At 43.6% G+C, this 23,124-nt stretch overlaps 1 long non-coding RNA gene across 5 annotated transcripts in view; it reads right to left on the bottom strand.

Annotated features, from left to right (window-relative positions):
- Positions 1–3,438: 3,438 nt before the first annotated feature.
- Positions 3,439–23,124, bottom strand: part of LOC148778671 (uncharacterized) — a 107,976-nt gene continuing 88,290 nt past the window's right edge. For 3 of the 5 annotated variants that reach the window (XR_016037228.1, XR_016037227.1, XR_016037225.1), the window contains one exon: positions 3,439–11,588. This is a non-coding gene — a long non-coding RNA (uncharacterized LOC148778671). Of the gene's footprint in view, positions 14,485–23,124 lie in introns of all 5 variants that reach the window. The other 2 variants (XR_016037226.1, XR_016037229.1) reach the window with 2 other exon arrangements.

Raw genomic sequence — 23,124 nt, 5'->3', positions numbered from 1 at the left:
CCCTTAGAAGAAATGGAGTAACCATCATGGTCAACAAAAAATTCTGAAATGCAGTACTTGGATGCAAACTCAAAAATGACAGAATGATCTCTGTTCGTTACCAAGGCAAACCATTAACTATTACAATAATCCAAGCCTATGCCCCAACCAGTAATACTGAACAAACCAAAGTTGAATGGTTCTATGAAGACCTATAAGACCTTTTAGAACTAACACCCAAAAAAGATGTCCTTTTCATTATAGGGGAGTGGAATGCAAAAGTAGGAAGTCAAGAAACACGTGGATTAACCGGCAAATTTGGCCTTGGAGCACGGAATGAAGCAGGGCAAAGGCTAATAGAGTTTTTCCAAGAGAACGCACTGGTCATAGCAAACACCCTCTTTCAACAACACAAGAGAAGACTCTACACATGGACATCACCAGATGGTCAACTCCGAAATCAAACTGATTATATTCTTTGCAGCCAAAGATGGAGAAGCTCTATACAGTTAGCAAAAACAAGGCCAGAAGCTGACTGTGGCTCAGATCATGAACTCCTTATTGCCAAATTCAGATTTAAATTGAAGAAAGTGGGAAAAACCACTAGACCATTCAGATATGACATAAATCAAATCCCTTATGATTATACAGTGGAAGTGAGAAATAGATTTAAGGGACTAGATCTGATAGATAGAGTGCCTGATGAACTATGGATGGAGGTTCGTGACATTGAACATGAGACAGGGATCAAGACCATCCCCATGGAAAAGAAATGCAAAAAAGCAAAATGGCTGTCCGAGGAGGCCTTACAAACAGCTGTGAAAAGAAGAGAGGCAAAAAGCAAAGAAGAAAAGGAAAGCTATAAGCATTTGAATGCAGAGTTCAAAAGAATAGCAAGGAGAGATCAGAAAGCCTTAGTCAGCTATCAATGCAAAAAATAGAGGAAAACAATAGAATGCAAAAGACTAGAGATCCCTTCAAGAAAATTAGAGATACCAAGGGAACATTTCATGCAAAGATGGGCTCAATAAAGGACAGAAATGCTATCGACCTACAGAAGCAGAAGATATGAAGAAGAGGTGGCAAGAATACACAGAAGAACTGTACAAAAAAGATCTTCACGACCAAGATAATCACGATGGTGTGATCACTGACCTAGAGCCAGACATCCTGGAATGTGAAGTCAAGTGAACCTTAGAAAGCATCACTACAAACAAAGCTAGTGGAGGTGATGGAATTCCAGTTGAGCTATTTCAAATCCTGAAAAATGATGCTGTGAAAGTATTGCACTCAATATGCCAGCAAATGTGGAAAACTCAGCAGTGGCCACAGGACTGGAAAAGGTCAGTTTTCATTCCAATCCCAAAGAAAGGCAATGCCAAAGAATGCTCAAACTACCGCACAATTGCATTCATCTCACACACTAGTAAAGTCATACTCAAAATTCTCCAAGCCAGGCTTCAGCAATACGTGAACCGTGAACTTCCAGATGTTCAAGCTGGTTCGAGAAAAGGCAGGGGAACCAGAGATCAAATTGCCCACATCCACTGGATCATGGAAAAAGCAAGAGAGTTCCAGAAAACTATCTATTTCTGCTTTATTGACTATGCCAAAGCCTTTGACTATGTGGATCACAATAAACTGTGGAAAACTCTGAAAGAGATGGGAATACCAGACCACCTAACCTGCCTCTTGAGAAACCTGTATGCAGGTCAGGAAGCAATAGTTAGAACTGGACATGGAACAACAGACTGGTTCCAAATAGGAAAAGGAGTACGTCAAGGTTGTATATTGTCACCCAGCTTATTTAACTTATATGCAGAGTACATCATGAGGAACGCTGGGCTGGAAGAAGCACAAGCTGGAATCAAGATTGCTGGGAGAAATAACAATAACCTCAGATATGCAGATGACACCACCCTTATGGCAGAAAGTGAAGAGGAACTAAGAAGCCTCTTGATGAAAGTGAAAGAGGAGAGGGAAAAAGTTGGCTTAAAGCTCAACATTCAGAAAACTAAGATCATGGCATCTGGTCCCATCACTTCATGGGAAATAGATGGAGAAACAGTGGAAACCGTGTGAGACTTTATTTTGGGGGCTCCAAAATCACTGCGGATGCTGATTGCAGCCTTGAAATTAAAAGACACTTACTCCTTGGAAGGAAAGTTATGATCAATCTAGACAGCATATTAAAAAGCAGAGACATTACTTTGCCAACCAAGATCCGTCTAGTCAAGGCTATGGTTTTTCCCGTAGTCATGTATGGATGTGAGAGTTGGATTGTGAAGAAAGCTGAGCGCAGAAGAATTGATGCTTTTGAACTCTGGTGTTGGAGAAGACTCTTGAGAGTCCCTTGGACTGCAAGGACATTCAACCAGTCCATTCTAAAGGAGATCAGTCCTGGGTGTTCATTGGTAGGACTGATGCTAAAGCTGAAACTCCAATACTTCGGCCACCTCATGAGAAGAGTTGACTCACTGGAAAAGACTCTGATGCTGGGAGGGATTGGGGGCGGGAGGAGAAGGGGACGACAGAGAATGAGATAACTGGATGGCATCACCGACTCGATGGACATGAGTTTGAGTGAACTCCAGTAGTTGGTGATGGACAGGGAGGCCTGGCGTGTTGTGATTCATGGGGTCACAAAGAGTCGGACACGACTGAGCGACTGAACTGAACTGAACTGAGCGCGCAGCCAGTGTTTAGCTCCTCAGACGCCAGACCTCCGGGCCTGGCCCCACGGCCTCAATTCCCGAGTCAGGGTCGGGAGTCGGCCTGCACTCTGCCAGCCAGGTGGGCGTTCACGGTGTTCTGCCCGCAGGAGCCAAGCTCCATGCAGACAGGCCTAGGCTCGCGGGCTCTCTCCTGCAGAGCAAACGTGATGGAACAGCCATGTGGAGGTTGCCTGGACGTTCCCTGGGAGTGTGGCAGCCCTGCCTGGGCACGGCGCCCTACGGGCCATTGCCACTGCAAAATATCATCCCAGCCAGCGCTCCCAGCCTGGGGTGACTCTCAGCCGCCAGGAGGCTGGGGCCACTATTGTCCTAGTGAGTGGCTCCTCAGGCACCAGACCGGCGAGGCCTGCTCCAAGGAACGCATTTCCCGCGTCAGGGCTGGATGTCGCCTGCACTCTGCGAGCCTTATATACACATTCCTAGGTCAGCGCAGTCCTGCCCATGGGTGCGGCGGCTGTTGGAGTACGTCTGAGGGGTCCTGGGGCCATGTCCAGAACCCTAACCCTAACTCATCTAACCCTAACCCATCTTACCCTATCCATAACCCTAACCCCAAGTTCAGTTCAGTTCAGTTCAGTCGCTCAGTCGTGTCCGACTCTCCGCGACCCCATGAATCACAGCACGCCAGGCCTCCCTGTCCATCACCAACCCCCGGAGTACACTCAAATTCATGTCCACAGAGTCGGTGATGCCATCCAGCCATCTCATTCTCCATCGTCCCCTTCTCCTCCAGCCCCCAACCTTTCCCAGCATCAGAGTCTTTTCCAGTGAGTCAACTCGTCGCATGAGGTGGCCAAAGTATCAAACCTAACCCTAAAACCCTAACACGGTTCCTGGCTGTCTTTCCTCTCTAGGACTGTTGCTGCCTCTCGCGGCTCCCTGACGTCTTTTCTCTCTAGGCCTGACGCTGCCTGTGGCTGGTCCTGACTTCTTTCTTTGCTCTGTGCCCTGAGACCGCCCCCTTCAGATCCTCTCCACAGACCCCGTGCGCTGCCACTCATCCACTTATGACTCCCCACTCCAGGTCCGCTTGACCGCTCCCCTCGGGGTCCTCTCCGCGGACCGCCACCCCGCCCCGCCAGGTTCTCTCCATGGTTCCCCCCCTCGCCCATGCCCTCTCATCAAACAGATCGGGTCCCAGGTCCCCTCACCGGCCTGCCGCTGCTCCTCACGACATCCTGACCCGGGCTCACTACTCCCTGACGCTGGTCCTCACTATGGCGCGTCTCTGGACCTCACTACTGCCTGACACTGGTCCTCGCTGTGCCCTTACTCTGGACCTGACCCACTTCGATCCTGATTCTATGTCCTGACACTTCTCCATGCAATTCCTGACACTGCTTCTCACTGTGTGCTGACACTGGTCTCACTCTATCCTGACTTACTTTACTCTCCATCCAGATTTGGGCCCCACTGCGGGCCTGACTCGGCCTCACTTGGACGTGACTCTGATCCTCAGACAACCCTGTCTCTGGTCCTCACTCGGGCCTGACTCTAAAAGAACTGTTAAAATATGCCATACAATACCTACACAGAGTGAAGTTATTTCAAACACAAGTACAGATCACTTCAAAGAAATTCAGAAGCACCTTCCAGGTGAGATTTCCTGGAATGAACAACCACCAAAATGGGAACCAAGATTACTCTAAGTCTGCAGAACCAAAGTGTGTCTGCCCTCTGATGCCCCCTCGCAAGACCTACTGTCTTATTTGGGTTTCTCTTACCTTGGTCGTGGGATATCTCTTCACAGCTGCTCCAGCAAAGTGCATACTTATATGCAGAGCACATCATGAGGAACGCTGGGCTGGAGGAAGCACAAGCTGGAATCAAGATTGCTGGGAGAAATAACAATAACCTCAGATATGCAGATGACACCACCCTTATGGCAGAAAGTGAAGAGGAACTAAGAAGCCTCTTGATGAAAGTGAAAGAGGAGAGTGAAAAGGTTGGCCTGAAGCTCAACATTCAGAAAAGAAATATCATGGCATCTGGTCCCATCACTTCATGGGAAATGGATGGGGAAACAGTGTCAGACTTTATTTTGGGGGGCTCCAAAATCACTGCGGATGCTGACTGCAGCCATGAAAATAAAAGACGCTTACTCCTTGCAAGGAAAGTTATGACCAATCTAGATAGCATATTAAAAAGCAGAGACATTACTTTCCCAACAAAAGTCCGTCTAGTCAAGGCTATGGTTTTTCCAGTGGTCATGTAGGGATGTGAGAGTTGGATTGTGAAGAAAGCTGATCACCGAAGAATTGATGCTGTTCAAATGTGGTGCTGGAGAAGACTCTTGAGAGTCCCTTGGACTGCAAGGAGATCCAACCAGTCCATTCTAGAGGAGATCAGTCCTGGGTGTTCATTGGAAGGACTGATGCTGAAGCTGAAACTCCAATACTTTGGCCACCTCATGTGACGAGTTGACTCACTGGAAAAGAGTCTGATGCTGGGAGGGATTGGGGACGGGAGGAGATGGGGACGACAGAGAATGAGATGGCTGGATGGCATCACTAACTCGATGGACATGAGTTTGAGTGAACTCCGGAGGTTGGTGATGGACAAGGAGGCCTGGCGTGCTGTGATTCATGGGGTCGCGGAGAGTCGGACACGACTGAGCGACTGAACTGAACAGAATCACAGAGTGCATGCCAGCGAGTTATCACACACTGTCTGAGTTCTTGCAACACCCCAAGTGCTACTTTCCTGGTTTCCCAGATTAATTCCTTGGAGTAGAACATTTGGAACAGTCCAGGCAGGATGAAGAGAGATCTTCCTCAAGGCAGAGATGGCCTTGGCAACGGCTAGGCCAGTCCCTCTTCGCTATCTGATCCTGCCCTGGAGTTCCAATTGCCAGATGGGGTATGACTCGGTCTCAGCCTTTCCAGGCAAGAATGCCAGGTGATTTGCCCTCCATGGCATTCTCCAACCCTCCACTCTCTTGAAAGAGGCTGGCATGGAGAAAATCTTGGAGCATCTAATCAAGTCAGAGGACCCAAGGGGGCCATCCCCAAGTCAGCCCCACACTGAGCAACAAATCTGATTCCAAAACACCACCTCTGTACACCTGTGCTAACCCGAATCTCAGAGGTACTTTTTCAGGTGAAGTAGAAAAGCATAGCTTTACTGCTTTGCTAGCAAAGATGGACACAGAAAACTCGTGCCCTCAAAAACTGCCCCAAAGCAGGAGGATTTGCTTAGGAGTTTTATAGCTATGGGCTTCCCTGGTAGCTCAGCTGGTAAATAATCTGCATGTAACGCAGGAGACCCTGGTTCAATTCTTGGGTTGGGAAGACTCCATGGAGAAGGGGTAGGCTACCCACTTTAGTATTCGTGGGCTTCCCTGGTGGCTCAGCTGGTACAGAATCCACTTGCAATGCGGGAGACCTGGGTTTGATCTCTGGGTTGGGAAGATCCCCTGGAGAAGGGAATGGCTACCCACTCCGGTATTCTGGTCTGGAGAATTCCATGGACTATATAGTCCATGGGCTCGCAAAGAGTCAGACTGAGCGACTTTCACTTTATAGCAATGGTTAAAGGGCAGAGTTATTGTAAGGAAGGATTAGGGTGTGTACAGGGCCTAAACTCCCTTCATCTGACCTCAGGTGGTCTCTGGGTGAGCTTCTCTGGAATGAAGAATGCTACAATTTTCCATTTTGCTGGAGAGGATATTTAGTTGGGTAAAAAGTTCAGAAATATTTTTATGTGTATCCCTTTGGATAGAAACTGGAGAAGGAAATGGCAACCCACTCCAGTGTTCCTGCCTGGAGAATCCCAGGGACAGGGGAGCCTGGTAGGCTGCCGTCTATGGGGTCACACAGAGTCGGACACGACTGAAGTGACTTAGCATAGCATAGCATTGGACAGAAACAGGACCGTGACCCAAGACAAAATGCTCTTTCTTGAGTGCTCTTTCCTTCTCTCTGCATCCCCTCCCTTCCCTGATTAGCACCTCTTCCAATCAGCCCTTTGGAGCTCAGGGTAGGTCATGGAGCCAGAAGTCTATTCCCAACAAAGAAACAGGGGACATGGGAAAGGCTTCTGGGCCCAGGAGCCTCACAGGGTCCTGCTCGATTTCACTACCAGGCCCTGACCCTGCACTAACTATGGCCCTGAGCTGTCCATGATGGCCTGAGCTTTCCCAGTCTGTCCTCTAAACTCTCTCCCTAACTCAGGCCCTGATGCTGGCTGTAACGAACACCCTGACAATACCCCTGGGACAAATGGTCTAAAGTGTCTTTTACTAAGGTCTTCAAGTTTTCTCTGAGGCCCTGACACTCTCCCTAATTAAGCCCTTAACTCTGTATTTAAGTGACGGCCTGATGCACTCCCTCTCTCAGGCACTGAAGATGCACTCCCTCACTTCAAGGCACTAAGGCCTTGAAGAAGTCTCTACCTGAGGGGCTGATACTGTCTGTAAAGAATTTTCTGACTCTTTCCCTAACTAACATCCTCATTTTGCCTCTAAATAACACCCTTAGACTCATCCTAATGCCCTCAATAGCCTTACTTTTGCCATGATCCTATCCATAACTAAGGCCCTGAATATGTACTGAAGTAGGTCTCTGACACTGTCCCTAACTTACACCCTGATACTGGTCACAACTATGAACCCGACACTAGCCCTATTAAGGTCCTGAGATGCTGCTAAGTAACAGCCTGAACTTCTTTAAGGCCCTCGAGTTATCTCTAACTGAAGCCTTGAAACTGTCTTTAGCTAAGCCCCAGATACTTCCCTAGCTAAGGCCTGAACTATAGTTCAGGAAGGCCCTAAGCTTGTCCCTAATTCTGACACTGCCCCTAATTGAGATCATGATACTGCCCCTTATAGCCTAAGCTGTCACAAAATAACACCCTGATCCTATTACTAAGGCCCTAACTATGTTCCTCCGAAAGTCACTGAAGTGCGTCTAACTAACAGCCTGAAATATCTCTTACTCAGGCCATGAAGTTATCTCTGAGTTTCTAACACTGTCCCTAATTAAGGCCCTGTTGCTGGCCCTAACTAATGTCCTGCTGCTGAATCTGAGTCCTTGATGCTCTTCCTGTTATCCTTTGCCCTGCCAACAGAGTTTTGCCAAGAGAACACACTGGTCATAGCAAATACCCTATTTCAACAACACAAGCGAAGACTCCACATAGGGATATTCAGTTCAGTTCAGTCGCTCAGTCGTGACCGACTCTTTGGGACCCCATGAATCACAGCACACCAGGCCTCCCTGTCCATCACCAACTCCCGGAGTTCACTCAAACTCATTACCAGATGGTCAATACTGAAATCAGATTGATTATATCCTTTGCAGCCAAAGGTGGAGAAGCTCTATACAGTTAGCAAAAACAAGAATGGGAGCTGACTGTGGCTCAGATCATAAACTCCTTATTGCCAAATTCAGACTTAATGTAAGAAAGTAGGGAAAACCACTAGACCATTCAGGTGTGACCTACATCAAATCCCTTATGATTATCCAGTGGAACTGAGAAATAGATTCAAGGGATTACATCTGATAGACAGAGTACCTGAAGAACTATGGATGGGAAGGCACTAATCAAGACCATTCCCAAGATAAAGAAATGCAAAAGGCAAAATTGTTGTCTGAGGAGGTCTTACAAATAGCTGAGAAAAGAAGAGAAGCTAAAGGCAAAGGAGAAAGGAAAGATTTAAATGCAAAGAATAGCAAGAAGAGATAAGAAAGACTTCCTTGGTGATGACTGCAAAGAAATAGAGGAAAACAAAAGAATGGGAAAGACTAGCGATCTCTTCAAGAAAATTAGAGATATCAAAGGAATATTTCATGCAAAGATGGGCACAATAAAGGACATAAATGGTATGGACCTAACAGAAGCAGAAGACATTAAGAGGTGGCAAATGCCAAAGAATGTTCAAGTTCAATTCAGTTCAGTTCATTCGCTTAGTCGTGTCCAATTCTTTGCAGTAGCTTGAGCATTCTTTGGCATTGCCTTTCTTTGGGACTGGAATGAAAACTGACCTTTTCCAGTCCTGTGGCCACTGCTGAGTTTTCCGAATATGCAGACATATTGAGTGCAGCACTTTCACAGCATCATCTTTTAGGATTTGAAATAGCTCAACTGGAATTCTACCACAATTGCACTCATCTCACGTGCTAGCAAAGCAATGCTCAAAGTTCTCTAAGCCAGGCTTCAACAGTACGTGAACCATGATGTCTAGATGTTCAAGCGGAATTTGGAAAAGATAGAGGAACCAGGCAATGGCAAGCCACTCCAGTACTCTTGCCTAGAAAATCCCATGGATGGAGAAGCCTGGTAGGCTGCAGTCCGTGGGGTCGCTAAGGATCGGACACGACTGAGTGACTTCACTTTCACTTTTCACTTTCACACACTGGAGAAGGAAATGACAACCCACTCCAGTGTTCTTGCCTGGAGAATCCCAGGGAAGGGGGAGCCTGGTGGGCTTCCGTCTCTGGGGTCACACAGAGTCGGACATGACTGAAGTGACTGAGCAGTAGTATAAGCAGCAGAGGAACCAGAGATCAAACTGCCAACATCTGTTGGATCATCAAAAAGGAGAGTTCCAGAAAAATATCTACTTCTGCTTTATTGACTACACCAAAGCCTTTGACTGTGTGGATCACAACAAACTGTGGAAAATTCTTAAACAGATGGAAATACCAGACCACCTGACCTGCCTCCTGAGAAATCTGTATGCAGGTCAAGAATCAACAGTTAGAACTGGACATGGAACAACAAACTGGTTCCAAATCAGGAAAGGAGTACGTCAAGGCTGTATACTGTCACCCGGCTTATTTAAGGCTGTATATTGTCACCCGGCTTATTTAACTTCTATGTAGAGTACATCATGTAAAATGCCAGGCTGGATGAAACACAAGCTGGATTCAAGATTGCTGGGAGAAATAACAATAACCTCAGATACACAGTGATACCAGCCTTATGGCAGAAAGCAAAGAAGAACCAAAAAGCCTCTTGATGAATGTGAAAGAGAGTGAAAAAGTTGGCTTAAAACTCAACATTCAGAAAAATAAGATCATAGCATCCGGTACCATCACTTCATGGCAAATAGATGGGGAAACAATGGAAATAGTGAGAGACTTAATTTTCTTGGCCTCCGAAATCACTGCACATGGTGACTGCAGCCATGAAATTCAAAGACGTTTGCTGCTTGGAAGAAAAGCTATGACCAAACTAGACAGCGTATTAAAAAGCAGAGACATTACTTTGCTGGCCAAGGTCCATCTAGTCAAAGCTATGGTTTTTCCAGTGGTCACGTATGGATGTGAGAGTTGGACTATAAAGAAAACTGAGTGCTGAAAAATTGATTCTTTTGAACTGTGGTGTTGGAGAAGACTCTTCAGAGTCCCTTGGACTGCAAGGAGATCCAACCAGTCCATCCTAAAGGAAATCAGTCCTGAATAGTCATTGGAAGGACAGATGCTGAAGCTGAAGCTCCAATACTTTGGCCACCTGTTGCAAAGAACTGACTCATTTGAAAAGACCCTGATACTGGCAAAGACTGAAGGCAGGAGGAGAAGGGGATGATAGAGGATGAGATGGTTGGGTGGCATCACTGACTCGATGGACATAAGTTTGAGCAACCTCTGGGAGGGGGTGATGAACAGGGAAGCCTGGCCTGCTGCAGTCCATGGGGTCACAAAGTGGTGGACACGACTGAGCGACTGAACTGACTGAAGCTCTTCCTAACTAAGGTCTTGATGATGACTCTACCTAAGGCCCAGACACTGTCATTAATAACCTAATTCTTCCCCTATCAGTTCAGTTCAGTTCAGTTCAGTGGCTCAGTTGTGTCTGACTCTTTGCTATATAACACCCTAATTGTGGTCCTAACTCATGACCTGAGAATGGTCCTATTTCTCTGATCCTATTCCTTCATAGGGTCAAGAACCTCCTCCTCACAAAGGCCTGACACTGTCAATAATAATGACCTGACTTTTCCCCTAAGTAACACCCTGATTTTGTCACTAACTAATGCCCTGCCACTGGTTCTAACTACAGCCCTGACGCTGGTCCTATTGCGAGCCCCGAGATATCCCCAAGGAACAAATTTACCTGAAGCCTTGACACTGTCCCTAGCTTAGGTCTTGGTCCCTCATAGTCTATGCTATCATCAAATATCCCTCTGATTCTGTCCATAACCAAGGCCCTGAATATGTCCCTGATAAAGTCTGCGAAGTGGCCCTAATGAACAGCCTTAACTGACTCTTGCTAAGGCCATCAAGTTATCTCTGAGATCCTGACACTGTCTCTAAGGCCCTGATGCTGGCTCTAACGAATGGTCTGACGTTGACCCTTACTAAGTCCTTGCCTAGGAGTTGTCCCAGGCTGCTGGACAGCTTTCTGTTTTCCTCATCTCTCTCCAGCTGCCTGCCATTGGCCAATCTAAGATTCTGTGATACAGTGGTCCCACACAGGATGTGCCTGAGGAGGCTTACCTACCGGAGGACGGTCATGGCCATTCCACCCTCCAAGGGACAGTGGCTCAGGGTGGGAATCTCTCAGCCAGTGTCTGACCTCAGGTTCTGTGTCCTTATTTGTTGTAAATCCCTTGGAGTTACTTCAGTAACATTTTTTAATGGATCTCCCCCTTGGCACATTTATAAGATAAATTTTTACTGAATTAAAATTCAGGAACAACATTATTAGAATGAGCAGGAAGACAAAGGATGCCCCCAGTGATCTATTACTTGGAGGGTTTTACAGGTCTCATGAGAAAATACTCACTCTCGTCACCCTCAAGGCATCAGCACGAGGTAGGAATCATCTGCATTATTTATTTATCCCTATGAATATTTCAGAACCTGTCCTTCAGGATAAATCTCTGGGCTCTTCAGGAACAGTGAGTGGCGATCTCAGGTAACTCTGAGACTGAAAAGCAAGAGGAAAAGAAGGGTGAGGAGATGAGACTTCTTGATGGATAAGCAGGGGCGTCCACGTTCACAGTCAACCTGCGAGTCTGAGTTAGTATCCAGTGAAAGCAAGGACCACCGGGACCTCCCCCACTGGCCTCGTCACCTGGTGCGGGGACTGGAGACACTCGACCTGCCCTGGTCACTTTCAGAGAGATGGAGAAGGTGGGAGAACACCACGGGGGCCACACTGGAAAAGGTCACTGCTATGAAGCAAGATGCACTTTTCAAGAAAGTGAAGGATGATCCCTTGGTTCTCAAAGACTTGCAAAGATTCTGTGTTCTTCTGGAGACATGTTGAAGCCTCCAGTCTTTGAGGGCAGTGATGAGAAGGAGTGGGGCTCAAAACCATCCTGCACTCACTCCTTGAGGGTGCTGAGGATGACCAGTGTTCAGCCCAAGGGTGCTGTGGGGCCTGAAACCCCCTTATCACCTGGGACGGGAGGGGCCCCACGGGCACCCCACTGAGCCAGCGGGGTCTCGGCTTGTAGGCTACAGACCTTTATCAGGTACGTGATCTGCAAACATCTTGTGCCATTTTGGTGGCGGACTTTTTTCTGACTCCTTTTGTGCACAACTTTTGTTGTGAAGAAGTCTATTTCATCTCTTTTGTCTTCTGTTGTTTGTGGTTTTGGTAGCAGATCTAAGAAATCATGGCCAAATCCAAAGTCATGAAGTTTTTCTCTCATGTTTCTTCCATGGGGTGTATAATTTTGGTTCTTACATCTAGGCCTTTGATCCATTTTGAGTTGATTTTGTATAGTGAGGAAGTAGGTGTCCAACTTTGTTCTTTTACATGCGGGATCTGGTTGTCCCAGCACCTGTACTAATTGCTGGGGAAAAATATTTGCAAATGATGCCACCAAAATACACATGTATTTTGTCTGATTTCCAAAATACACAAACAGCACATGCATCTTAAAAAAAAAAATTAAAAATGGGCAGGTCTAAATAGGCATTTCTCCAAAGAAGACATATAGATGATCAACAGGCACATAAAAAGACACTTCACACTGCTAATCATTAAAGCAATGACAATCAAAACCACATTGAGGTATCGCCTCATAGTCGTCAGAATGGCATCGATAAAATGTCTACAAATAACAAATGCTGGTGAGCGGGTGGAGAAAACGAAATCTCCCACACTGTGGGTGGGAACTGATACAGCCACTGTGGAAAACAGTATGGAGGATCCTCAAAAATCTAAAAAGTTGCCATATGAATTAGCAATCCCACTCCTGGGCATATATCCAGACAAAGCTATAATTCGAAAAGATACATTCACCACTATGTTCATAGCAGCACTATTCACAACAGCAAAGATGTAAAATCAAGCTACCTGCCCAATAACTGATGAATGGATAAACACGTGTGTGTGGCTGTGGTGTGTGTGTGTGTGTATACACACACACAGTCCATGGGGTCGCAAAGAGTCGGCCACGACTGAGCGACTCCACTTCACTTCATATATATATTTAAGTATCTCCCATGCACACCTGAGGTGCACACATTATTTAACCTATCTATGCAGCAACAGGAAAGTAATTAATATCACAAAACTGCAAACTTGAATTAAATGGCTAATGCCACGTTTTGTATTTTTAATGACAAAGAGAAAAAAAGTGCAGTGGTCATAATTGTTACAACATAAATGAATATTAAAAACATCCTTAGTGAGGAAAGCCACATCATAAAAGGCCAACCAGATCCCATTCTCATCTTGTCTATTTAAATCCATCAAGGCTGTCCAAATGAGGGGAAAACTCAGTACTGGTTCCAGGAAAAGAAAACTGCATCAGGATGGATAAAGATATCTTCACACAGTTGGGGCAGCAGGTGAAAGTGGAAGTGGGCCTGTGAATTAAACTATGATGCAGAAGTCATGATTTCCTCGTGGGGGCTAGGTGTTGGTTCCTCAGGAGAGTGTCACTGTATTGGGTAAAACACACTGAACATTTTGTGTGAATTTGCAAATATGAGTACTTTATGCCATTATTAAAAGCTTTCTGTACATTTTAAAATTAGTGGAAAGTGAGTTACTTTTCAAAACATCCATGACAACACCATTCAAAATATCAGGTAAGACAGGCATCAGACTTTGTTATAGAGGCCAAGACTTTCCAGACCAAGTTCAACCAAAGTTGTGACACTTATTTCCCTTGGAGGAGTCCATATGGTATTAGTATTAACAGGCATCGTGGGAAGAGGGTGTTAATAACCACTAAGTCATGGGTCCTGGGAGAAATATCAATAACCTCAGATATGCAGATGACACCACCCTTATGGCAGAAAGTGAAGAGGAACTCAAAAGCCTCTTGATGAAAGTGAAAGAGGAGAGTGAAAAGGTTGGCTTAAAGCTCAACATTCAGAAAACAAAGATCATGACATCTGGTCCCATCACTTCTTGGGAAATAGATGGGGAAACAGTGGAAACAGTGTCAGACTTTATTTTGGGGGGCTCCAAAATCACTGCAGTTGGTGACTGCAGCCATGAAATTAAAAGACGCTTACTCCTTGGAAGGAAAGTTATGACCAACCTAGATAGTATATTAAAAAGCAGAGACATTACTTTGCCAACCAAGGTCCGTCTAGTCAAGGCTATGGTTTTTCCAGTAGTCATGTATGGATGTGAGAGTTAGACTGTGAAGAAAGGTGATCGCCGAAGAATTGATGCTTTTGAACTGTGGTGTTGGAGAAGACTCTTGAGAGTCCCTTGGACTGCAAGGAGATCCAACCAGTCCATTCTAAAGGAGATCAATCCTGGGTGTTCATTGGAAGGACTGATGCTGAAGCTGAAACTCCAATACTTTGGCCACCTCATGCGACGAGTTGACTCACTGGAAAAGAGTCTGATGCTAGAAAGAATTAGGGGTGGGAGGAGATGGGGACGACAGAGAATGAGATGGCTGGATGGCATCACCGACTCGATGGACATGAGTTTGAGTGAACTCCAGGAGTTGGTGATGGACAGGGAGGCCTGGCGTGCTGTGATTCATGGGGTCACAAAGAGTCAGACACAACTGAGCGACTGAACTGAACTAAACTGAACTGAAGTCATGGGTCCTGTGGATGATCTGGATTGCAGGAGAAACAGTGAGATTTTAGTTTCACGATCTTTTACATTATTTTTAAAAAAATACGTTAAAAGATAAATTCAGCACACAAAAAATGGAACACACAAAAATCAGTTTTGTTTCTATACATGAATAACAAACTATCAACAAGAATAAGGAAACAATCCCATTTACAATTTAAGAAAAAAAACTATCTAGGAATAAACTTAACTAAAGACATAAAAGACCTATAATCAGAAAACTACAGGGCACTGATAAAGAAATTGAAAACAGAAAAGAAAAATATCCTATGCTCATGCATCAGGAAAAATATTTTAAAAATATTTTCTACTGAGTCCAAGAGCCTAGAAGCCCATGCTCCACAGAAAGAGAGGCCACTTCCAAGAGAAGCCCACATACTGTAACTAGGAGTAGCCCCACGTCCACAACTAGAAAAAGCCCATGCACAACAAAGACCCAGTGCAGCTAAAAATAAAAATAAAACAAAAATTTACTTAATAAAAGCTTATTAACAAAAGAAAAAATAATGTAGACTTTATAAAATTAAAAATTTACACTCTATGGAAGACCTTATTCAGAAAACCAAAAGACAAAGCCCATACTGTACGTATGCTCAGTTACTTCACTCATGTCTGACTCTTTGTGACCCTATGGACTGTAACCTGCCAGGTTCCTCTGTCCATGGGATTCTCCAGGCCAGAATACTGGAGTGGTTGCCACACCCTCCTCCAGGGGATCCTCCCAGCCAACGGGTCAGACCCGCATCTCTTAAGTCTCCTGTATTTGCAAGTGTGTACTTTACAACTGGGAAAAAGAGTACTTCAAGGTTGTGTATTGTCTCCCTGCTTATTTAACTTATATGCAGAGTACATCATGAGGAACGCTGGGCTGGAAGAAGCACAAGCTGGAATCAAGATTGCTGGGAGAAATATCAATAACCTCAGATATGCAGATGACACTACTCTTATGGCAGAAAGTGAAGAGGATATTTTTTGGGCTCCAAAATCACTGCAGATGCTGATTGCAGCCATGAAATTAAAAGACACTTACTCCTTGAAAGGAAAGTTATGACCAACCTAGACAGCATATTAAAAAGCAGAGACATTACTTTGCCAACAAAAGTCCGTCTAGTCAAGGCTATGGTTTTTCCCGTGGTCATGTATGGATGTGACAGTTGGACTCTGAAGAAAGCTGATCGCTGAAGAATTGATGCTTCAGAACTGTGGTGTTGGAGAAGCCTCTTGAGAGTCCCTTGGACTGCAAGGAGATCCAACCAGTCCATTCTAAAGGAGAATGTTCATTGGAAGGACTGATGCTGAAGCTGAAACTCCAGTACTTTGGCCACCTCATGCGACGAGTTGACTCAATGGAAAAGAGTCTGATGCTGGGAGGGATTGGGGGCAGGAGGAGACGGGGACGACAGAGAATGAGATGGCTGGACGGCATCACCGACTCGATGGACATGAGTCTGAGTGAACTCCGGGAGTTGGTGATGGACGGGGAGGTCTGGCGTGCTGTGGTTTATGGGGTCGCAAAGAGTCAGACACGACTGAGCGACTGAACTGAACTGAACTTTACGACTAGTGCCATTTCCAAAACACACATCTGAAAAAGGATCTGATTCAAATTATATCAAACGACCTCTTTAAAATTTGGTCAAGATTGAAATACAAACCTGGCCAAAGAAGATAGATAGTAAGTAAGCATACAAGAGTACACTCAGATGCTGGTGGAATGCGTGTCCAGTCAACTTTGGAAGACAGTTTGGCACTTTTCTCCAAATCTAAACAGTCTCACTTCAGGATCCAAGAAGTGCATCTCTTGCATTTAGACAAGTGCTTAGCAAAACTGTTAAATAAAAACTAGCATCAAGTAATGTACGAGAGCTCTATTCATAATAGCTAAACACTAAAAGTTATCAGGATGTCCGTCCGCAGATGCATTCATAAGTAGATCATGACACAGACATGTCAAGGGGAGCATAGTACAGCACACCCGAAACACGCACCTCTGACAAAAAGGTTATTCTGGACGGATTAGTTTTCAGAAAACATCAGCACCAGAAGAATCCTGGAAAACCAAGGAGAAGTGCCATTTTATGAAGCAGATTTACATTTATTAAGGATATCTCCATCTGTAAGGGTGTGTCCCTCTCTGGGACAGGATAGGATGATGACATCTCCAGATGGTCAACACCAAAATCAGACTGATTATATTTTTTGCAGCCAAAGATGGAGAAGCTTTATACAGTCAGCAAAAACAAGAATGGGAGCTGACTGGAGCCCAGATCATGAACTCCTTACTGCAAAATTCAGACTTAAATGGAAGAATGTAGGGGAAATCACTAGACCATTCAGGTATGACCTATATCAAATCCCTTATGACTATCCAGTGGAAGTGACAAATAGATTTAAGGCATTAGATCTGATAGACAGAGTGCCAGAAGAACTATGAATGGAGGTTCGTGACACTGTACATGAGGCAGTGATCAAGACCACTCCCAAGAAGGAGAAATGGAAAAAGGCAAAATGGTTGTCTGAGGAGGTCTTACAAATAGCTGAGGAAAGCAGAGAAGCTAAAGGCAAAGGAGAAAGGAAAGATATACCCACTTGAATGCAGAGTTCCAAAGAATAGCAAGGAAAGATAAGAAAGCCTTCCTCAGTGATCAACACAAAGAAAGAGAGGAAAACAATAGAATGGGGAAGACTAGAGACCCCTTCAAGAAAATAAGAGATACCAAGGGAACATTTCGTGCAAAGATGGGCACAATAAAGGACAGAAATGACATGGACCTAACAGAAGCAGAAGATATTAATACACAGGAGAACTATACAAAAAAAAACCTTCATGACCCAGATAACCACAATGGTATGATCACTCACCTAGAACCAGACATCCTGGAATACGAAGTCAAGGAGGCCTTAGGAAGCATAACTACAAAGCATAATAACAAAGCTACTGGAGGTGATGCAATTCCGACTGAGCTATTTCAAATCCTAAAAGATGATGCTCTGAAAGTGCTGCACTCTATATCCCAGCAAATTTGGAAAACTCAGGAGTAGCCATGGGACTAGAAAAGGTCAGTTTTCATTTCAATCCCAAAGAAGGTCAATGCCAAAGAATGTTCAAACTACCGTACAATTGCACTCATCTCACACACTAGCAAAGTAATGCTCAAAATTCTCTAAGCCAGGCTTAAACAATACGTGAACCATGAACGTCCAGATGTTCAAGCTGGATTTAGAAAAGTAAGAGGAAACAGAGATCTATTTGCCAACATCTGCTGGATCATAGAAAAAATAACAGAATTCCAGAAAAATATCTACTTCTGCTTTATTGATTATGCCAAAGCCTTTGACTGTGTAAATAACAATAAACTGTGAAAAAGTCTTAAATAGATGAAAATACCAGACCACCTGACCTGCCTCCTGAGAAATATGTATGGAGGTCAAGAAGTAACAGTTAAACATGGACAAGGAACAAGGGACTGGTTCCAAATCGGGAAAGGAGTACATCAAGACTGTATATTGCTACCCTGTTTATTTAACTTATATGCAGAGTACATTATGTGAAATGCTGGGCTGGATGAAAGACAAGCTGGAATCAAGACTGCTGGGAGAATTATCAATAACCTCGGATACACAGATGACACAACCCTTATGGCAGAAAGTGAAGAGGAACTGAAGAGCCTCTTGATGAAAGTGAAAGAGGAGAGTGAAAAAGTAGGCTTAAAACTCAACATTCAGAAAACTAAGATAAGGTCATCTGGTCCCATCACTTCATGGGAAATAGATGGGGAAACAATGGAAACAGTGAGAGACTTTATTTTGGGGAGCTCCAAAATTACTGCACATGGTGACTGAAACCATGAAATTCAAAGACACTTGCTTCTTGGAAGAAAAGTTATGACCAACCTGGACAGCGTATTAAGAAGCAGAGACATTACTTTGCCAACAAAGCTCTGTCTAGTCAAAGCTATGGTTTATCCAGTAGTCATGTATGGATGTGAGAGTTGGACTATGAAGAAAGCTGAGCGCCGAAAAATTGATTCTTTTGAACTGAGGTGTTGGAGAAGACTCTTGAGAGTCCCCTAGACTGCAAGGAGATCCAACCAGTCCATCCTAAAGGAAATCAGTCCTGAATAGTCATTGGAAGGACAGATGCTAAAGCTGAAACTCCAACACATTGGCCACCTGATGTGAAGAATTGACTCATCTGAACAACCCTGATGCTGGGAATGATTGAAGGCAGGAGAAGGGGACGACAGAGGAGCAGATGGTTGGATGGCATCACTGACTTGACGGACATTAGTTTGAGCCAGCTCTGGGAGTTGGTGATGGAAGGGGAAGCCTGGCGTGCTGCAGTCCATGGGGTTGCAAACAGTTTGTCTTGACTGAGTGATTGAACTGAACTGAACTTGCACCATTTCAGGAAGTGACTCAGTTTTCCCAGGTATCTTTCAAGTATACACAAATGCGTGGCATATATTAAACCTTTGATTGTTTTTCTCTAGTTCATCTCCCTTTCATTATGAGAATCTCAATGAAAAACATCGAAGGGTAGAGAGAAAATTATCTTTCCTCTCATATAATGCAACACAATAGTATTCAGAGATACAAAGGAATGAACCACCAACCCATTTATTAAAAAAGCATGAATCTAACACATTACTAAGTGAAAGAATCCAGCCTCAAGTGCTACACACTGTACAAACTTACAAGACATTCTAGAAAAGGCAAAACAGACATGAAAAACAATTTATGGACTATGTGGTTGAAATATTTTATATGGTATTGTAGTGATGAATACCTGCCACTATGCATTTGTCTAAGCACATATATTTTTGTTTTTAGAACCCAACAAGTAAATTATTACCTATTCACACTTATTTATTTGTAGTATGGGAATGTCAAAGACTGGAATGCAGAATTTAACAAACAATCTAACTGATTGAGAAATGTATGAAAAACTTCAGGACTTCCCTGGAGGTCCAGTGATTAAGACTCTACGATGCCAATGCAGGAAATGTGGGTTCAATTCCTGGTCAGGGACCTAAAATCCCACAAGCCATATAGCACAGCCAAGAGATTTTTTTTAAAAAAGAAGAAAAAGAAAAAACCAACTCTTGCTGGTAGGACAAAATGAGCTGACCTAAGTTCACTGTGGCAATGAATGGAATCTGCAGGCCAAAGGCAAAATGTACCATGCGTAAACAATAGACTCTGTAAGTTCTTTCCTATGGGAGGTTGTAGCTAACAGGACTGAAACTACTGTATCAGTCATCGAATGGAACAAGCACTGAATTTGATAAATGAGAAGTAGTGGAAGCCAGGTTTCCTACCACTGGAGTGGGAAGTTACAGGCAGACAAAGGGAGAAGGTTACAATACCTGTGTCATAACAGATCAGGTTGGAGACATAATCATAAACTGTCTTTAAACACATAGCTCCCTGTGAAAATCTTCATAACTGTGTGTATTGCATAGTCTGGGATACGTGCATATGTACTTTCATGCATTGTCTACTGAGAATAGTAAGTTCCCACATGCAAGTTTTTATTACCATTCTCTAAGAAAAAGGAACAAGGGCTCTTTAAATAGGTGGCTGATATTAGGACTGAGACAGTAAATATGGAAAGCAAGATAATCTTAAAATATGAGAAAGACGTACCAAAAAACCCCACAAAAGCTGAATTATATAAAACAAAAACAGGAGGGCATGGAAAAAGCTCTCAATAGCCAAAGCAAGAATAAACTAAGCAGTCTAATAACGTAGTGTTGGATTATAACCAAAACTTTAAAATAATTTTCATGTGTCCAAACTGGTTTAAAAAAAAGTTTCCTGGGTTTTATGAGTAGTGTTGAATAAAAATCTCAATGCAGAAAGAGTCTAAACAATTGATACAGACTCTCAGCTGTCCATCAAGTATGTGAAGCTAACTTCCCTCTCCTCAAATGTGGGTCCTGCATTATGACTTCCTCCTTAAATAAGGCACACAGGATGGACATGGGGAAAATCAACAATAAAGACAAATAACAAATGTTGGCAAAAATGTACAGAAATTGGAACTCAAACTTTACTTGTGAAGATGTAAAATGGTGCAATCGATGTGTATAAAACTTCAGCATTTTCTCAAAAATATCAAAATGTAATTATCACGTTTTGGAAGCTCCACTCCTAGACATACATACAAAGAATTTAAAACAGGTATTCAAATATAAAGTTGTACACCAATACTCATAGCAGCACTGTTCTCAACAGCCAGGGTGAAAACAATGAAAATGTCCACCAACAGCTGAATGAATAAGCAAAATAAGGTAGATACATCCATAAGATGCATTACTCTGCCATATAAAGGAATATAGTAATACATGCCATATAGTAGAGCCACAGCTGCAGAAAACAGTAGGGAACTCCTCAAAAACAAACACAGAGTTAACATAGAATCCATCAATTTCGGTCTAGGGAATATTTAAAACCCTAGAACTGAAGCAGATATTCGTATCCCATATTCATAGCAGCATTATTCACAGTATCCAAAAGATGGAAGCAACATAAGCATTCAACAGATGAATGGATAAGCACAGTGTAGTATATACACAATGGAATATGATTCAACCTTTAAAAACAAGATAACTCCCACACGTGCTCTAATGTGAATGAACCTTTAAGTCATTATGTAAAGTGAAACAAGGCCGACACAAAAGGAAAAATGTTCCATGATTCCACTAGTATGAGATATCCATATAAGACAAATTCCAAGTAGAATAAGGTAGCCAGGGATTGAGGGTGGTGGGTGTTTAATGGTTGCAGTGTCACTTCAGGAAAAGGAAAAGATTCTGGAGATAAATGCTGAGGATATTTTTACAACGTGACTGCAGTTAATGCTATAGAAGTGCATACTTAAAATGACTCAAATGATAAATATTATATGTTTGTAATCACAATTAAAAAATGATACAGGTTACAACATGGAAAAGCACTGAAAACATCCTCAGTGAAAGAACCCACACAGAAAAAGCCATGCAGATCATAGTCATCTTGTCACTTTAAATCCTCGAAAGTTTATGACGTAAGGGAAAGCCCCAGTGGTGGTCCCAGAAAAAGAAAAGCACATTAGAATGGAGAAAGACATTTGCACAAAGTTTGGGCAGCTGATGCATGTTGAAGTGGTCCTATGGATAGGATTGTAATGAGGACACCATAACTATCCCCCATTTGGGGGTTATGGGCTGGTTCCCTGGGGAAATGACCCTGTTTTAGGTAAAACACATTGCATTTTTCAGTGTGAATATAGAAAACTTTGTACCACTATTTAAACTTGAAGCTTTTGAAATTTTACTAGAAAGTAAATTACTTTTCAATACAACCATATAAGTCACATGCCAGAATATCAGAGATGGCATGAAACACTGTAATAGAGTCCAAGATTAATCAGACCAAATTCAACTAAAGTAGTGATGCTAACTGCCTTGTAGTAGTCCACATGGTATTAAAAGTCACTGTAGGAAGAGCAGCCACCATGCCTTGAGTGATGTGGATGGCCCTGATGGAACTGAAACTATGAGATGTCTGAATTCTAGTTTTCCATATAACACTACACCAAAGCAACTGTCAGAACTATAAAGTGAATTCAGGGACTTCCCTTGCAGTCCAGTGGTGAAGGTTCTGCACATCCACTGCAGGGGGTCCAAGTTTAATCCTTGGTCAGGGAACTAAGACCCAACATGCTGAGTTGCATGGCCAAAAAATAAATCAGTAGAACTGCAAGATCATGTGTGATTTTCTACACTAATAATGAACTATCAGAAAGAGAAAGTAAGAAAATAACCCCCTGTACAATTGCATCTCCCCAAAACTAGAAATTTAACCAAGGAGTTGAAAGAGCTGCAAGCTAAAAACTGCAAGACACAGTGCTCAATTAAACTGAACAGATATGAAAAGATATCCCATGCTCATGGGTGACAATACCGTTAAAACCTCCATTCTAACCAAAGTAACTACACATTCATGCAATCACTACCAACATCTCATTGACATTTTTCACAGAAATAAAAACAATGTTAACATCCGTGTGGAACCACAAAGGACCCAGAAGAGCCAAACCGACCCTGAGAAAGGAGAACAGGTGGGCAGCATCTCCATCCCTGACTTCAATCTACATTACGCACCTAAAGGCACCACAAGACGTGTGGAACTGTATCAGAAACAGGCACAGATACCAGAGACCCAGAAATAAACCTGCAGGTTCATGGTAATCAATTTACAAGAAAGGAGCTAAGAACACACACCCAGGAAAGGACAGTCCCCTCAATAAGCCATGCTGGGGAAAATGGACACCACACACCAAGGAAGGACACTGGACACCATTCTATACCACAGACAAAAACTGACTAAAAACTCACAACTTTCCACATCAAGC

The sequence above is a fragment of the Moschus berezovskii genome, chromosome 1 (genome assembly GCF_049115385.1).
Source record: "Moschus berezovskii isolate FMDL1 chromosome 1, NW_MosBer_1.0, whole genome shotgun sequence".
Classification (NCBI taxonomy): Eukaryota; Metazoa; Chordata; class Mammalia; order Artiodactyla; family Moschidae; genus Moschus; species Moschus berezovskii.
The sequence above is the reverse complement of the archived record's forward strand: the minus strand, read 5'-3'. Positions and strand labels throughout refer to the sequence as shown.